At 43.0% G+C, this 11,498-nt stretch overlaps 1 pseudogene; it reads left to right on the top strand.

The window, feature by feature from the left end:
* The first annotated feature begins 4,856 nt into the window (after window positions 1–4,856).
* On the top strand, window positions 4,857–6,241 carry LOC101587687 (annotated as a pseudogene).
* The last annotated feature ends 5,257 nt before the right edge of the window (window positions 6,242–11,498 follow it).

The following is an 11,498-nucleotide window of genomic DNA, read 5'->3' as shown; positions in this document are numbered from 1 at the left end:
GCTGCCGTGCTCCACTTCTTTCTGCTGCAGGCCTTAGAGTTGAACCCTTTGTGTCTCTCTGTCAAGATGTTCTGCTCCTGAATCAGCTGGGTTGGTCTTGTCTCTAGCCTCTTTGCAGGGAGTTCTGCTGAAGGGTTCCATGCTGGGCCTGTAGCCTGGGTTGAATGAGGATCCCTGGACCCCTGGTCGTCGTCTCACTCACTCGCGGGGTCTGTGCTCTGGGTCTATTCAGGATCCCATCGGGCCCTGGGTTGTCTCAGTCACTCACTGGGCCTGTGCTCTAGGTCTGTTCAGGATCTCGCGGGACCCAGGTCATCTCACTCACTTGCCGGGCCTGCGCTCTGGGTCTGTTCAGGATCCCTCGGCCCCGGTCTTCTGGGAGTTTGGTTTTTATGCATGAATTCTCTACCTACCCTATATCTTTAAGACTTCTTCCTACTTTCTCTTCCAGAAGATTTAGTGTTTCAGTTTTAATATTTAAATCTTTGATCCATTTTTTTAAAGATCAGAATATATTTATTGGGAGAAAGAAAGTTTCTGTCCAAAAGAGGGACAGAAGGGGACCTGAATGGGTTGCCAGGGACTCTGCCCTTTTCCAGGGATTTTTATAGAGCAAACCCATGAGATTAAGCAGGTCTAAGGTGGCAAACATGGGAACTCACAAGGTGACAATGAGGTGGGACAAAACTATGGTCAACCAGTAAGACTGCAGGCATAATTGCTCAGGTAAAATTGATTAAATCAGGGTCAAATGGGGAAGCAAGTGATGCAGCAAACAAACATGAATACACAACAGGGGTTCTTCCTGTAGGGGGCTGGTTAGTGACGCTTCCTGATTTCCTCAAGGTGATTGATTCCTATTTAGAATATCAATCACTGGTGCCCATCCCCAGGAAGATATGTGGCTGCATTTGTTTAATCTGTTTTTAATATTTTTTATTTTTTAAAGAGACCATAAAATAGTATTAAAACAGAAAAATTACAAGCGATACAGAATTTCATTTAAAAAATTGAATTTCACAATAGTTGTTATAATGCATAGTGTTGTCTTTCAATTAGTTATTGACATTACCAGATATAATCTTTGATCCATTTTGACTGTAGTTTTGTACTAGACATGGGTCTAATTTTAGTCTTTGGCATGAGGAAAGCCAATTTTTCCAGCGCCATATGGTAAAGAGACTATCTTTCTTCCAGTGAACATGTTTGGCCCCTTTGTCAAATATAAGGTGGCTGCATGTGTTTGTAATTGTGTCTGTATCTTCTAACCTGTTCCATTGAGCCACAGGTCTAGTGTTTTTGCCAGTATCATGCTGATTTTATTACAATACTTTTGTAGTATAATTTCAAGTTAGGGATTGTGATGCTTCCCACTTTTCCTTTGTTGTTCAGGATTGCTTTTACTATTCTGGGTCACTTCTGATCCCAGATGAATTTTAGAATGTTTTTTCTAGATCCATGAAGTATACTAATAGCATTATTATCAGATTGCATTGAATCTATATAAAAATTTCAGGAGTATGACCATTTTCACGATGATGTTTCTTCCTATCCAGGAGCATGGCATATCTCCCATTTTCTGAAATCCTCTTTATTCTTTTTTTTTCAGAGTACTACAGTTTTTACTGTATAAATATTTTACTTCCTTTGTGAGATTTATTCCTAAGTATTTCATTTTCTTGGGGTGCTATTGTGCAAGGTATGGTTTCCTTAATTTCTCTCTTATTGTATTCTTTATTTGTGTACAGAAATGCTACTGATTTTTGAGTGTTGACCTTGTATTCTGCTACACTACTGAATTTGGTTATTAAATATACAAGTCTCTTGGTGGAGTGTTTGGAGTCTTCCATATATGGTATGATGTCATCTGCAAATAATGATAATTTCACTTCTTCCTTTCAAATTATTATTCCTTTTATTTCTCTCTCTTGTCTAATTGCTCTGGCTAATGTTTCCAGAACTATGTTAAATATGAGTGGTGCCAGTGGACATCCTTGTCTTGTTCCTGATTTTAATATTTATTTATTTATTTATTATTTATTTATTTAGTAAGTACAGGGTCTCACTACACAGCTCAGACTTGTAGTGATCCTCCTGTCTCAGCCTCTCCAGTGCAGGGATTACAGCTGGGTGCCACCATGTTTTGGTGGCCGGCATAGCACGCTTGGGGTTTCAGGGCCAGCACTGCATGTGGTATCAGCAATCAAACCTGGGTCTTTGAGGTTTCCAGCCAGATGCTTAGACTGCTGATATATCTCCCCAGCCCCTTGTTCTTGATTTTAAAATGAAGGCTGTCAGTTATTGTCCATTTAGTAGGATGTTGGTTATTGGATTTTCATAAATGGTTTTTATCAGGTTGAGGTCAAGACCATCTATTCTGATTTTCTGCACAGGGTTTTTGTCATGAATGAGTGTTGGACTTTGTCAAAATATTCTTCTGCATCTATTGAGATGATCATGTGATTTTTGTCTTTGGCTCTGTTAATGTGATTTAATACTCTGAAGAATTTGCATATATTGAACCATCCCTGCATTCATGGGATTAATCTCACTTGATTGTGATGTATAATCTTCTTGGTGATTTGCTGCATTTTATTTGCTAGTATTTTACTGAGGATTTTTTCATGGTTGTTCTTTAGGGAGAATGGCCTTTAGTTCTGTTTTTTGGTTGGGTCTTTTTCTGATTTTGGTATCAGAGTAGTACTTGCCTCAAGGAATGAGTTTGGGAGAATTGTTTCTCTTTCAATTTTATTGAAAAGCTTGAGAAAAATTGACATTAAATCTTCTCTAAATTTCTTGTAGAAGTCAGCTATGAATCCAGCAGGACCTGGGCTTTTCTTTGTGGTAAATGTTTGATTACATTTTTAATTTCATTGACTAATATTGAGTTATTCAAAATCTTCTTGATTCAGCTTTTATAATTCATGTGAATCTAGGAATCTGTCCATATCTTCTGTGTTTTCTATCCTGTAAGAGTAAAACTTTTGGAAGTAGGTATTTATGATCTTCTGAATTTCTTTTGTAGTGATTTCACTCTTTTCATTCCTTTCATGTATATGAAGTTTTCTTTCCTGCTTTGAGTAATGTTGGCTAAGGTTTTATCAATTTTATTTATTCTTTCAAAGAACAAATTCTTCAATTCATTAATTCTTTGTGTTGTTTTCTTCATCTCCATTGCATTTATTTCTGCTCTGATCTTTATAATTTCCTGCCTTCTTTGGGCTATGGGCTTGATTTGCTCTTTTCTTGTTCAGTTTTCCTGATATAAGAATTTACTGCCAAAAATTTACCTCTTAAGATAGCTTTCATTCTATCCCATAGGTTCCTATAAGTAACAGCTGCATTTTCATTTGATTATAAATATTGTTTAATTTCTTCTTTGATTTTATCTGTGATTCATTGATTGTTCAGGAGGGATTTATTTAATTTCCATATGTTTATGAAGTGTTTGCTATTTATCTTGTTAATAATTTTCACATTTACTGCACTATGTCCAAGTAATATGTATGAGATAATTTCAGTTACTTTACATTTACTTAAGCATGCTCTATGTGCTGGTACACTGCCTATTTTGGAGAATGTTCCATGTGCAGGGGGGAAAATGTGTATGCTAATGTTTTCAGGTGGAACACTGTAAATGTCTACTAGGTCCATTTCTTCACAAGTTTGGTTTAGTTCTGTCATTTCTTTGCTGACTTTTTGCCTAGTTGATCTATTTCTTTGTGATAGTGCCATGTTAAAGTCCTCCATTACAATTGTGTTATTACTCATTTTCTTTTTTATGTCTGTTAAAATTCGTCTTACGTAGTTGAGTACTCCTACCTTGTGTGCATATATACTTAGGATTGTTATCTCTTCCTCTTGCAGTTGTCTGCTAACAAGTATGCAGTGACCTTCTTTATCTCTTTTAATCATGCTTGGTTTGAAGTTGATATTGTCAGCAACCAGAATAGCTACCCCTGCTTTTTTCTGGGTTCCTGGAACATGGAGCATTTTATTCCATCCTTTGACTTTCATTCTGTTAATTTCTTTTTAAGTTAAATATGTTTTTATATACAACATATTGTTGGATCTTGTTTTTGATTCATTCTGCCATTCTGCTTCTTTTGATTGATGCATTGAGGCCATTTATATTAATGATGAGAATCGATATTTATTGGCTTATTTTTGTCATATTATTTTGCTACCGTAGGCTCCCTACTTTCCCCCTCTATTTAATTGCATGCTCTGCTTGGTAGTTCCTTTCTGTTGTTGTTGTTTAAGTTGTCATTTTTGTGTCTTTCTAGAATATCTGTCACTACTCTTTTTTAGGGTGGGTTTGGTGGTCATGAATTTCTTTAGTTGTTCTTTGTCATGGAAGGATCTTATTACTCCATCAAATTTCTAGGGTACATCAATCTGGGCTGAAAGTTTTCTTTTAGGACTTAAAATTCTTAATTCCAAGATCTTCTTGATTTGATATTTTTTGTTGAGAAATTTACTGTGATTCTGATGGGCTTTCCATTGTAGATAATCTGTTTCTTTTTTACAACAGCTTTTAATATTCTGTTCTTTTGCTGAATTTCTGGGATCTTGATTATTATTTGTCTCAATATAGATTTATTTTGATTATGGCTAATTGGAGTTGTATATGCCTCATTTAGTTGTATGTCAGATTCTTTTCCCATGTATTTGTAAAATGTTTTGCTACTACTTCTGAAAATAATCTTTATGTCATTTGTGTTGTTTCTTTGATGTCTATGATTCCTATATTGCTTTTCTTAGTATCATCTTGTAGGCACTGCATTGCTAGTTCTTGTTTCCTTGTTACTTTTAAGACATCTTTCTTGGCTTTGCCGCGGCTGCTGCCCGGCGGCCTGAGGCCACTATGCCGGTCACCGGGAAGACCTTCCGCCGGCGCCGGGCCGACTCTGAGTCGGAGGAAGATGAGCAAGATTCCGAGGAGGTTAGATTGAAGCTGGAGGAGACCCGAGAGGTACAGAACTTGAGGAAGAGGCCCAACGGGGTGAGTGCTGCTGCCCTGCTGGTGGGGGAGAAGGTACAAGAAGAGACCACTCTAGTAGATGACCCCTTCCAGATGAAGACAGGGGGCATGGTGGATATGAAGAAGCTGAAGGAAAGGGGCAAAGATAAGATCAGCGAGGAGGAGGACCTGCACTTAGGGACATCATTTTCCGCGGAAACCAACCGGAGGGACGAGGATGCAGACATGATGAAGTACATCGAGACAGAGCTGAAGAAGAGGAAGGGTATCGTGGAGCACGAGGAGCAGAAGGCAAAGCCCAAGAACGCGGAGGACTGTCTGTACGAGCTCCCCGAGAGCATCCGCGTGTCGTCGGCCAAGAAGACGGAGGAGATGCTCTCCAACCAGATGCTGAGCGGCATCCCCGAGGTGGACCTGGGCATCGACGCTAAAATCAAAAACATCATCTCCACGGAGGACGCCTGCTGGCAGAGCAGCAGAACAAGAAGAAAGACAGCGAGACGTCCTTCGTGCCCACCAACCTGGCTGTGAACTACGTGCAGCATAACCGATTTTATCACGAGGAGCTCAATGCCCCCATCCGGAGGAACAAAGACGAGCCCAAGGCCCGGCCCTTGTGAGTGGGCGACACAGAGAAGCCAGAGCCAGAGCGGTCCCCACCTAACCGCAAGCGTCCCGCTAACGAGAAGGCCACCGACGACTACCACTATGAGAAGTTCAAGAAGATGAACAGGCGGTACTGACTGCTGCAAGGATGAGCATGCCCCCCACTGCCACCTGCTGGGGCGTCACACGGCTGCGGGACCGCTGTCAGCAAGACTGGAGCCTTCTCATCGATGGCAAACTCATTTTATAAGCAGTAGTAAAGTTTGTTTGTAAATACTTTCTGTCAGCTTGCTCTGGAAGAACAAGCTGGAAGCAGCGCCGCGGACGCGGCACCACGGCCCCCTTGAGGTCATGCCTGTGTGGCTGCGTCTGCAGAGGCGCCGCCGCCGCGGGTGGGCCCAATCCTAGCACTCTGCCCTGCAGCTGGGGGTCTCGAGTTTGAGCGCAGCCTCGGCATGTTAGCCAGACCCGGTCTCAGATAGGGGTGGGGACAAAACTCACGCAAAGGCTGTGGGCTCCATCCCGTGACTCCAAGAAGCTTCTGTTGCGCAGCGCGGGTGCAACAGGCAGCAGGCAAGGCCAGGGCGGCATCAGGGACACCGGGATGTTCTGACTTGCACAAAGCTCCATTTCATTAAAAGGATAAAGGAATATTTCTGTCCCACTTTTAAGAACTTAATTATTAAATACAAATCGAATCAAAAAAAAAAAAAGACATCTTTCTTTTCAAGTTTTACTAACTACAAAGCTACTTTCAAGGTCTGAACTTCTATCTTCAGTTTCAGTCAAGCAATTTTGCTGGCTTTCAATGGAATTTTTAATTTCCGGGGTGTTTGAATCCCTTTCGTGCATTCTCGTTCTTTTCTGTATTGTTCATTCAAGGTTTCCATCATTTTCCTATTCCCTTGTTTTTTTTTTTAAATCTATGTCTTTAGATGTTCTAAGCAATTTTTTTATGATTGTTGTCCTTTCCTTTTTTACCTGGGAGACTTTTTTCTGACCTGATTTCCTCCATAGCCTGATGGAGTTGTTTCTTTACTTCACTTGCTATCATCTCACACATTCCAGGTCTTCTATGACCTTGTCTCCTGGACTTGTTCTGGCTGAGCTGTAGGTCTGAGATTGCCTTTTTCTCTTTTGTTTTGACAGTTTTTAAATTAAAAAAATCTTTTATTTATTTATTTGGTACAAGGTCTGGCTATGCGGCTCAGACTCATGGTGATCTTCTTGTCTCAGCCAACCCAGCACTGGGATTACAGGCGTGTGCGACCACACCTGGTTTCAGTGGCTGACACAGTGTGGCACCAGCACTGCACGTGGAACCTGGATTGAACCCGGGAGCTTCCACTTGCCAGGTGCTTGGACCACTGAGCTACCTCCCCAGCCTGTTTGGACAGTTTTTAAGCTCTGTATGTTCACCCAGACTTAGCACTGGAGGTAGGAGGGTGGGGGTGGGGGGGTGAGAATGACTCCCAGGACAGTGGGAGGGTAGGCTAGGATTCACCAATGCTCCTGCTGCAGCAGGAGAGGCAGCCGCAGCCCAGCTGCACCCAGGTGATGGTGGGGGCAGGGGGTGGAGCAGGGCTCCCAGGCGGTGCTCGGTGTCCGCCTCCCTCGTAGGACATTGGGAGAAGCAGCTGAGGCTCAGCCAAGCTCTGGCAATGGGGGGGGGGGGGATGCTTTGTTTGTCTTGATACATTTTATGCTGGTTACTTTAAATGGAAGAAGGAAAGGGACTGTGACCTAGGCAGGAAGTAGAGAAAATATTTTTTTCCCTGTCCAGATCCTGAGGGAATCAGCCAAAGAGGAAGAAAGATGGAAAGGAAACAAATATTTACAAAAGCAGCAACAAACATCTCTTGAGATAGTGACGGGAAGGGAAGGCCTGGGAGGGGCACGGCAACCGCAATGAGGCCCTCGATGCACCCCTCAGGGGGCGGAGTCAAGAGTCACAGGATCAAGACCACAGCCGGAGTGTCCCCTTCAGCAGTGCGCCTGGAAAACAAAGTCGCCACTATGGTTTTGGGGTTTTCTTCTTTTATCTTGGTAAGAAAACCCCAAGCACAGGAGTGTGGCTTCTCTCTGTGTCTTCTCTCTCAACAGCCACAAAGTACCCCAAATGCCCGGGGCAGCATGCATCATGACTCACCCACCCTCTGTATTGTAAACGAGTGCAGTCGCCAGCTTTGTCCTGGGCTGCCTGCGCTCTTCTTTGGACTTGCACTTATCACAGCAACACTGCCATCAAAACCCAAGTGGGAAAAAGTGCCCACCCCAGCGCGACTCAGCGTGCAGGGACACACACGAAGGTAACGTGGACTGCAGGATGACTTGCACATGTCACCCTCAGTGTCGACTCACGCCTCGTGTGCTTGCCGGGGAGCGAGGGTCACAGCTAAGCCAGAGGCCATGCTGGCCTGGGCACTTCCAGCACTTGTCAGCTTGCTTATTCATTCCGAAGGATGAGAAGCCAGTCCAGGCCAAGGGAGGAAGTGCGCCTCCCTAAGAGAAGAGAGGCCAGGCTTTCTGCTTGTCCTAGTTTGTGATGTTAAGCTGAAATACTTAACTTCCCTAAACTAAGTTTCTCTTATTAGTAAGTATGTTATAGTTTATGATTCTGGAGGATGCATTCAATGCTGACTTCCTGCAATTGTTATTTATTTGCTTCTTCCAGAGGGAAACAACAGCTGATTCTGGACACATGCGCATTTAGTGAGGTGTGCCATTGTACTAGTAGGCAAGTGAGGTATTATTGAATGAGACACCCTTTTTTCTTTTCTTTCTTTTTGTTTTGTAATCCTGTGGCCTGAAAGCAGGGCTGTGTGTCATGCTAGGTGAGCTCTGTACCACTGCACTATCTTTTTTTTTTTTTAATGAATTTAGGACAGGGTCTACAGGGTGTACAGGGTCTCACTACCCAGATCAGACTTGTGGTGAACCCACTGTTTTCAGCCTCCAAACCACTGGGATTACAGGTGTGTGCCACCACGCCCAGTCTCAATAGCCTTCTCAGTGTGCTCCGGGGGCGGGGCCTGCATGGCCCGCTGGGGATTGAACCCCAGCCTCTGCACTCTGCCTAAGCAGGTGCTTTAGTTCGCTGAGCTATCTGGCTGGCCCTACCACTGAATTATCTTGCCAGCTTTTTCGAAAAATTATTTTAAGGTAAGATGCTGCTAAGTTGCCCGGGCTGAATTCAGACCTGTGATTCTGCGGCCTCAGGCCTCAGCCTTTTCAACATCTGGGATTGCACGTGTGTGGCTGCACCTTGCATTCGCTTTCCTTATTTAATGCATCGCCTCACATCAAGGGGTTTTCCAGCAGTCAAAGTGTGTGAAAATTATTTCTCCCTAGAGCGTTATTCCGGGCTTGAGTGCAGGAGGAATGAGAAGATTAAAAAAAGATCCCCCCCCCCCAGCTCAGTATGCAGACGCTGTGGGTTTAGAGCCAGAGAGTAGATCCTGGTGGTGAGACTGCTGGTTTTTTGTCAAATGTACCTTAGTTTTACTATGTAAAAGTAGGCGTGATAGTACCGGCTCTAGAGACTTGTACATTTCACAACCAGATAGCATACAGTGAAAGTTTGTTTTCTTGTTTTACAGTCAAGGAAATGAACTGTAATATACTTTTTGTATAATTCATGTCTACAGTCATGTATTTTCCACTCAGAAAAAAAATCTCGATTACAACATGAACTAAATAACAACATTTATTGATAATCATTTATCTACAAATAATCCCTGACTGCAACATTAACTAAAATTTAGCAATTTACTCTTTTAAGGAGATATATTGGGGAAATCCTTAAGACTTGAAGTAGATCGACTGCACAGGTGCGAATCCTGTTCCTTGTGGCTCGTTCTGTAGGTGGCTAGAGGTTGGGGAATTCCGGCGGAGATTTGTCATCCCTGAGACGCGGCATCTTGCTAGCGCTTGCCTGGGTTTCGGCGCGCGGCTTCCGGCAGCATCCGCGGAGCACACAGGGCTGCGCGGTGAGCGGGGAGCGAGGAGGGCGTGACCGGCAGGCCTCGCCTCTCTTCTTTGCTGCGCCTCCCTCTTCTCTTCTCCCTGAACAACACGTGCAGCCAGGTTGTGCGTCTTCATTCACGTAACTCGAGAAGACCGAGTGCTCTTATGGCACTGACATTCCACAGGATTCCGCTCTGCGAGGAGGAGCCGCGGCCCGGGGAGCGCGGCCTGCACCACGCGCGCCCTCAGCTCCGCAGGCAGGCCCGGTGCCAGCGGCTCCCTGGGCTCTGCTCCAGGCATCTCGCTGTTAGCGCGGGGGCGCCCTCTTGGGTCCCTGGGATGGGCGGGTGACGTCGGGCGGCTGAGCTGACGCTGCCCACCTGTTTTCCAGACGTTGGTGTTGAGGTTTGCAGGCACCAAGCGTCGTTCAGAGAGCAGGTCCGTGCGCTCCGTGCCCCAAGTGCCCGTGTTTCCTCAACACTCACACACTTCTGAAAATGCAGAGGAAAGGCCCGGGCTGGGTGCGCAGCGCCCGCAGTCCGCGCAGGCTGCCTTTCTCCCGTGATCTGAGTTGATCGTTCCCTTAACTTTTCTTATTTTAATCAGAGAATTATCTGCACAGGAATGGCAGTGAGCTGTATGGGTTTTCAAACAATGGACTTGAAAATGAGTTACGTTTATGAAAACCTACTGAAGTTTATATTAATGCATTTTAGTGTCCTAGTCTGCAGCACAGTTAGACTCCACTTTTTTTTTTTGAAACAAAAGTAATTTAAAAAATTTTTATTTCAGAGGATAAAAAATAATAATAATGAGTTTCAAAACAGGTTATTAGGACAGTTCCAGTAGTTGATACATTGTGTATTACTGTTTTTCTAGTAGTTAATCCTAGGAGTTATATTAGAAGATATAGGCATCAAAGGGGAAAAGGGAATATATTTAAAGATAGTTATATAGTTAGCTTCTCTTAGTTCATTGAAAAGAAATTTTTGTGCTAACATTGTATGGAAAAGATATGCTTATAAAAGTGATCTTTTCTTTGACAAATCTTTTTTTTTTGGTACTAGGAATTGAACTCAGGACCTCATGCTTGCGAGGCAGGCACTGTGCCACTGAGCTAAATCCCCAGCCCCTGTAAAAGTAATTTTAAAAATTAGTTTTTAAATTTAGCTGACATTTTCTTGTTCTTTGTTTTGTTTTTGGTGGTACTGGGGATTGAACTCAGGGCCTTGTGCTTGCCAGGCAAGCACTTATTCTACTGCGCTATCTCCCAGGCCCTTATTTTATTTAATTTTGAAGAGTGAAAACAGAAGCAAAAACAAATAGAAAAAAAGACAGAAGTGGGGTAACATACAACAGTGCATATGTTGCAGATTTTCAAGACAGGAATAGCTAATTAACAGTGGTTGTTATATTATCTATTTTCATCATTAAGTCTGTTGCTCAGATTAACAGATATAGTCATGCAAGATTGGGGAAATAATTGAATACTGGTGCTTGCCTTCAAGAAATCTTATTTTTTTTTTTTTGTATTTTTTGTTTTAATTTATTTTAAAAATATAATAATTGATAATTAGGAAAGGTACACATTTAGAAGACCAAGATGAGAGGCATTCAACCATGGGTTTTGTATTACACATTGGTGCCCTCAGTGTAGTTGCTCAGGTCATGGATATCAGCTTATAAAGTTAGTCAAGGTCTAACTATATATACTGATATCTGTGAACTAAGCTACTGCACTGCAGATGGTAATTTGTAATAGTTGTTTCATGTTGGGAGTGTCTATCATTGTGGTATTCTGATTATGGGCGGCTAGTCATGACATGCCAGTTACTGCTAAGATGTCTCTTGGGTAGGTGGAAGTTCAAGAAGAAGGGGGTGGTGAATGAAAGCAAGAGACAGGAAAAGGAATATTGTGGGACTGTCCTGCTTCAAGGTTGTA

The sequence above is a fragment of the Octodon degus genome, unplaced genomic scaffold (assembly GCF_000260255.1).
Source record: "Octodon degus isolate 3935 unplaced genomic scaffold, OctDeg1.0 scaffold00299, whole genome shotgun sequence".
NCBI lineage: Eukaryota > Metazoa > Chordata > Mammalia > Rodentia > Octodontidae > Octodon > Octodon degus.
The sequence above is the reverse complement of the archived record's forward strand: the minus strand, read 5'-3'. Positions and strand labels throughout refer to the sequence as shown.